This window comes from Aegilops tauschii, chromosome 7 (assembly GCF_002575655.3).
Source record: "Aegilops tauschii subsp. strangulata cultivar AL8/78 chromosome 7, Aet v6.0, whole genome shotgun sequence".
Lineage (NCBI taxonomy): Eukaryota > Viridiplantae > Streptophyta > Magnoliopsida > Poales > Poaceae > Aegilops > Aegilops tauschii.
In genome coordinates, this window is record NC_053041.3 from 511,990,799 (window position 1) to 511,997,310 (window position 6,512).

At 53.1% G+C, this 6,512-nt stretch overlaps 1 pseudogene; it reads right to left on the reverse strand.

Moving 5' to 3' along the window:
* Positions 1-3,901: 3,901 nt before the first annotated feature.
* Positions 3,902-4,515, reverse strand: LOC109780833 (uncharacterized; annotated as a pseudogene).
* Between the last annotated feature and the right edge of the window lie 1,997 nt (positions 4,516-6,512).

Genomic DNA, 6,512 nt, shown 5'->3' on the forward strand with positions numbered 1-6,512 from the left:
TGGATCCTCAGAACGTGACGCCTAACCGGCTGGAGGATACACAATCCTCAAGTGTAACAAGTCTTCAGGTCACGCCGACAGAAAGACTTCAGTGATGCCTACACTCTTTGGCTCTGGGTGTTTTGGGCTTTGTCCTTGCAAGGATCTCTCTCTCAAAGCCTTCGGAGGTGGGTTGCTCTCAAACGAGAAAAGCAGTGCAATAACTCTGAGCAGCCACCAATTTATGGTGGAGGGGGTGGGCTATTTATAGCCAACAGACAACCCGACATGATATGTCCGAAATGACCCTGAGTCACTAAGGAACCGACACATGTCCAACGGTCGGATTTCAAACACGCGCGACAGCTTGGCTTGGGCTACAAGCTAGGCCGAGTCATCCAACTCTGGATAAGATTTGCTCTCATTGTCTTCACTCGAAGACACGGGATTTGGGTTGAGCATCACGTTAGTCTTCTGACTTTGTTCACTTGGACCCCACTTAACAGTTCGGTGGTTCCTATGACTCAATAAAGAACAAAAGGAAACTACAAAAGAACCTATGTCTACGCACTCCATGGTCTTCAAGTGAATGTCTTCACACGTCATTACCTTCAATGTGAATGTCTTCACGAACCACCGTTGTCTTCAATGTCTTCATGCATTTTTAGGGGTCATCTCTAGTAGGAAAACCGAATCAATGAGGGACTACTACCTGTGTTATCCTGCAATTCTCATAAACACATTAGTTTCTCAGCCACGTTTGTCATCAATACTCCAAAACCAACTAGGGGTGCACTAGATGCACTTACAAGGTGGCTACCATGACCTGTGTTGCCGAATAGGTCTAGGAGGTGCAGGAACTGCCGGTCTTGGATGCTTCAACTCATCAAGATCAGCAATGTATCTCAACATATCAAGATTGTGGTTTGCTCGTTCAACGATGGAGAGATAGGATCACTCAAGGCCGCCACCTTTGACCGCCCAGCACAATTAAGAAAAGTAGATATATGTCATCCCTCAAAAGAACGGTAGAAGTACGAACAAATCATAGGACCGCATTTAATTTGGTAAACGCTTGGGAACGACACGCCGGCCGAACCTTCTGCCGGACACGCAGCGCGCGTTCGATCCACGCAGATCCTGGCCGCGTGCACCTCGAATAGTTGACTAATCGCCTGGGCCCATGACCAACCGTCCCCTTTTTTTCTTTCTCTCGCGATCGATTCTCTTCTTCCTCTCGTTACTTTCTTCTCTCTCCTACGGGACCGCAACACCGCCATGGTTGCGCCCATCGCCATGGTCGCGCCCTTCGCCATGGGCGCACGTGATGGGGTCGAGCACCGGCGGTACTACGACAGGGGGCCATGGCCTGCGAGCTCATAGGCCAGGGCGGCCATGGCTTACGAGCTCGAGGCACACGACGGCGAGGGACGACCGCGAGCTGCTATAGGGGCACAAACCAAGGGACACCCCTTGCAACCGGCATTCTGGAAAGCTACAACCGATGCGGCAAAAAGCTTCAACCAGGAACGACAGATGCTGGAACTGGTCACTGCCATAACAAAAAGCTACATCCGGCGTCGCAAAAAGCTTCAACCGGCATTGTAAAAAGCTTCAACCATGAACGGCGATGCTAGGGTGGCTGCTGCCAACAGGAAAAAGCTTCAACACGGTGTCGCAAAAGCTTCAATCGGCATCACAAAAAGCTTTGACCAATTTTTTTGCTACATCATTCGCGAAGATGATGCAACCTCGACGACGGGGGCAATGTCTTTTTTGCTGCATACCACACAGTTTTTTACTACCACGGGCGACATGGTTTGCTACCACCATACGCAGCGGCCGGCCGACGTCAAAATTATTTTTGCTACAACCACGTCGTTTTTTTGCTGCTACCTGCAACTGGCGCACGCCGGAATTGCGACCGGCGCCACTGGAGGGGCGACCGCTGTCACGGGGAGCTGTAACCGCGGGCATAGACTGTTGCACGCACGGAGCCGGCGAGAAACACAAGAGACAAGGACGGCGACCGGCGGCGAGGGCGACATCTAGCAGCGCGGGGCAACGGAGCGAGAAGGTTTAGGTGAGGGGGCGGCAGAGGGAGGAGTTCCAGATGACAGAGGACAACACGCGTAGAGGAAGAAGAAGATGCAGATCGAATGGCTAGGGCGCGCTCAATCGAACGGCTGGGGCTCGATTGGCCCATCTGTTGGGCCGGCGCGCCGGCGCAGATCGCTCCTCATTTAATTTTCCTTTGTTACCAAATACATGTACAATGGCAAATGAAACAAACGACATCCTTATATACTATTCCTACCTTTTGAATTTTCCTCACCAACATCACTGTTCCAAAAAATGGTTAATAGTACAGAAGAAAGAGCAAAAAATCCTATAAAAAATCTTGTAGTAATTTCCTTCCAATTTTATCACTCGGCATCGCTGGCTTTTTTCTTAGGAAAATGTTTGGGGCCGGGGCACCGGCGGAAACATTGGGCCGGTCTCCCTCTTCCTCGCGTCTCCTTCACGAGCACGCCGCCCTCTTCTTCTTCTGCCCCCTCCTCCCCACCCCTTTCCCATCCCTTCCCCTCTTCCCGAGCTGCGACTGGGCCACCACGACCTCCATCGCCGGCGGCCAGGCTCCCCTCGCCGACTGCCATGGCTGCCTGCTGCCATGGCCAGATCCATCCCCTACCTCAAGCCTTCACGCGGGCGCATCCCCTCCCCCCTTCCCCCTCCCCCCTTCCCCCTTCCCCCAGGCTGCGACTGGGCGACCACGACCTCCATCGCCGGCGGCCAGGCGCTCCCTCGCCGGCCGCCATGGCTGCCTGCCACCATGGCTGGATGCAGCCCGCGTATACTAGTGTTGCAACCGTCACCTAGAACAGCTTCAACGGCTGTTGAAAAAAGCTTCAACCATAGACAGAAAAGCTTCAATGGAACTGCACAATAAGGGGAAGCTACGACCGCAGTTGGTTTTTGTTACTACTCGCGAAGGTTTTTGCTACATCCATCAGGCGGAGCTGCGACCTCACGACGATGACAATGACGATTTTTGTTGCAACCGTAGTTTTTTTTTGCTACTACGGGTGAAGTTTTTTGCTACAGCCATGTAAGGCGGATTCGCGACCTCGCGAAAGACAGCGACAGTATATCAAGCTTCAACCGGATACCACGCACAGAAGAAAGCTACAATCGTTCATACGAAAGCTTCAACTGTAGTTTGAAAAAGCTTCAACCAGCGACGGCTGGAGGTGGAAGAAGATGACAAAACGCTGCAGTTTTGCTACATGCTTCAACTGGCATAGATTTTGCTACAACCGGCATATCTTTTTGCTACAGCTAGGGTCACGTTTTGCTACAACACACAGCCGGCGTCGTGGTTTTGCTACAACTAGCATCGCTTTTTGCTACAACCGGCATAATGTTTTGCTACATCCAGCACGGCCGAGTTGATCCATCCATGGCCAACGAGGCGGAGCTGCATTCATGGCGTGCGCGGGCGGCGAGGGCGGGATCCATCCATGGCGAGCGTGGGCGGCGAAGCTGCATCCACGGCAAGCGCCGGGCGGCGGAGCTGCGTCCATGGTGAGCGCAGATCTCTGATGAGCGCAGGCGGCGGAGCTGCATCCATGGCGAGCGCGGATCTGGGGCAAGCGCGGACGGCCGGCGAGGATGCCCACCGGCGACGAGGAACGCCGCGGTGGTGCTTCAAGCTCGGCTGTTTCCTCGCGAGGATATGACGTGGTGTCGCCGGCGCTCGGGCGTTGCAATTTTTTTTGGGAAAATTGACTCAGGATGAGGACACAACGAGGGACAGATCTGACGGTCTAATCGCTGCATCGGGCGGCCAGGGCTGGACCGGCCCAACTGTTGGGCCCGTGCGCCGGCGCCTAGCGTCGCCCTTTTTCTTATGAGCATTGCGTCACTCCGCATCATCTTGGATGGTGCTGAGCGGCTTGAGCGCCCTCTTCACCGGCGCAAATGCCGCCACTGCAGCCTTCTTGCCAATTCTGGCCGGGCTAGCAGAGGCTTTCACAGAGTACTCTCCAAGAGTCCTCTCGTTGAGCTTCGCGTTGACCTGGCGTCCACGTCGCCACGCCCGCCCTCGGCGTGCACCGGCGTGACGCGCACCTTCCTGATGCCGGCGCCACGCCCACGCGGCCGCGCTCTCGCCGCCAGCGCCTCGCTAGCCCGCACCGCCATGGCCGCCATGTCGGCGCTCGACAGGGGCCGGCCGAGCATCGCCACGGGGAGCACGAAGTATATCTGGCCGGGGCGGAGCAGCTCGCCGCCGCCGAGCGCCGGCACGTCCTCGTCGAAGTAGAGCGCGTCGGAATTGCATAGGAAGAAGTGGCCGCCCGCATTGCCTGCGGCGCCGAGGACGTCGGAGACGCTGACGGGGGAGGAGGAGGGGGCGGCGAACTCCGTGAGCGAGCCGTCGGCGGCGATGACGCGGGCCGACGACGGCTGCTGCTGGGGCGAGACGCTGCTCCGGTGGTTGTGAGAGAAACCTGATCCCATCCACGGTTTTTCGAATACAGGATGAATGGTTTTGTGTTTGGTGACGCTGGACGCGGAAAGAAGATGTATATATAGACGACGCGCCCAACGTGGAGGACAGTAGGGTGGAGCCATGGACGGACAAGGTTGAATCTGGAAATGAATATTAAAATGTCTGTCTATGCATTTAGCTCCCTTATATTTCTGATATTTGTGTGCTTGTTACTCGTTCTTTTTTTTTAAGATCCAGCATGTTGCTGGCTTTTCATATTGATCATAGCAGGAAGCAGTGGATAAAAAGAATACATGGTGCTGATCCTAAGATCAAAGAAAAGAGAAAAGTGGCAAGACTATCACTACGGAAAGGGGGACAGCGGAGGCACATCAGCCGATCCCTTCTGGCGGCAAGGTGAACGGATGCAGCAGGCATGGTGCACCGGCCTGGCGCCACAGATCAATGCCCCGTCTTATTGCCTGCAGCACCTCGCGCATAGAGGCTTCCTTTCCTCTGAAAGTGCTGTTGTTTCGATGCATCCAAACTTCCCACAGAGCTAGCATCTCCACAATCTTCATCACCCGATCAACCCCTCTCTGGGAGCCGCTTCCAGTGTGCAACCGCAGGGCCTCACATCCTTTCCATGACGACAAACTGTTCTAAATCCTGGTGAACGGGCACGACCAAAAAATGTGGTCAGCGGTCGAGGTTTCTGAAGCAGAATTGGCAGAAGTAGGAATTCGGCCATCCTTGTCGTTGAAGCCGGTCATTGCACCATAACCTGTTCAATAGCATTAGCCAGTAGAAAACCTTCAATTTCCCTGGCGCCCATGTCTTCCATATGATCTGCGTGAAGAGGGAGATATGGTTCGCCTGGAACTGCGCCCGATAAGCTGATGAGACGGTGTAGCAGCCACTGGCCTCCAGGTTGCATCTGATCTCGTCATTTGCGTCTAGGTTGAGGGTGATCGTTGTAGATCGTAGTAGCCTTGCCAACATCACGCAGTCACGCACAATCTGATCCGTCTGTCCATGTGCCAGGTCTAGGATCTAGTGATCATCTCGCAGGGCATCGATGATTCTCCTGTTCTTTCTCCTTGAATGCTTGTATAGTGCCGGAAACAGTACTTTGAGTGTGCCCGCCCTTAGCCAGGAGCAGGTCCAGAATCTAGCCGTCTGGCCATTGCCAACTGTGACCGATGTTGCCGCGCTGAAAAACACTCTATCAGCTTCCGAGCACGGGACCTCCATGCCCGCCCATGGCCTGTCCGAGTGTTTCTAGGCCAACCACAGCCATCTTTGTCGAAGGGCATGACCAAAGCGCTCGAGATCAAGGACGCCGAGCCCTTCTCTGTCCAGCGGGGAGCACACCTTGCCCCAGTTCACCTTGTATTTGCCCCTAGACAACTCTCTTCATCTTGCGTTGTTACTCGTTCTAGATTTTCAGTTTCTCATGGTGACGGAGGGAGGACTCCTTTGTTTATTTCTTGTTTTGAGCCAAAGCAATCTTCTTTTCTGCCACTTAAACGTTGCACATTGTGATTGTGTATTATTGTAAAATAAAAAATTATATGTTTTAACATTCTCTACAGTTATGAACTATAAAATTACTTTCGCCACCGGGAACATTGTATCTTGTTTGAAGATCACGGCCAAGCCAAACGAAAAATCACACTACTAGGTTTATTTCTGTTGTAAATGGTAGTCCTCTCCTGTTCACTCATCAAATATATGGCAATACACATTATATGTTATTACCTACATGGCACTGGGGTGAGCTGCCAGAAGGAACCAAATACCTCATAGCTGTCTCCACCGTGCTTCAACCAAGATAATTAAGTATGAGACACCGACTCATCCAATGGAGCTGTGCCATTAGGCTGGTCACAATAGGAAGGAACTTAGGAGTAACATCACACACTCCAATACAACTTTGCTGATGTGGCACATATTTTTTTAGAAAAGGAGGAATACCCCTGGCCTCTGCATCTGGACGATGCATACGGCCAATCTATTAATTATTAACACAAGACCTTAC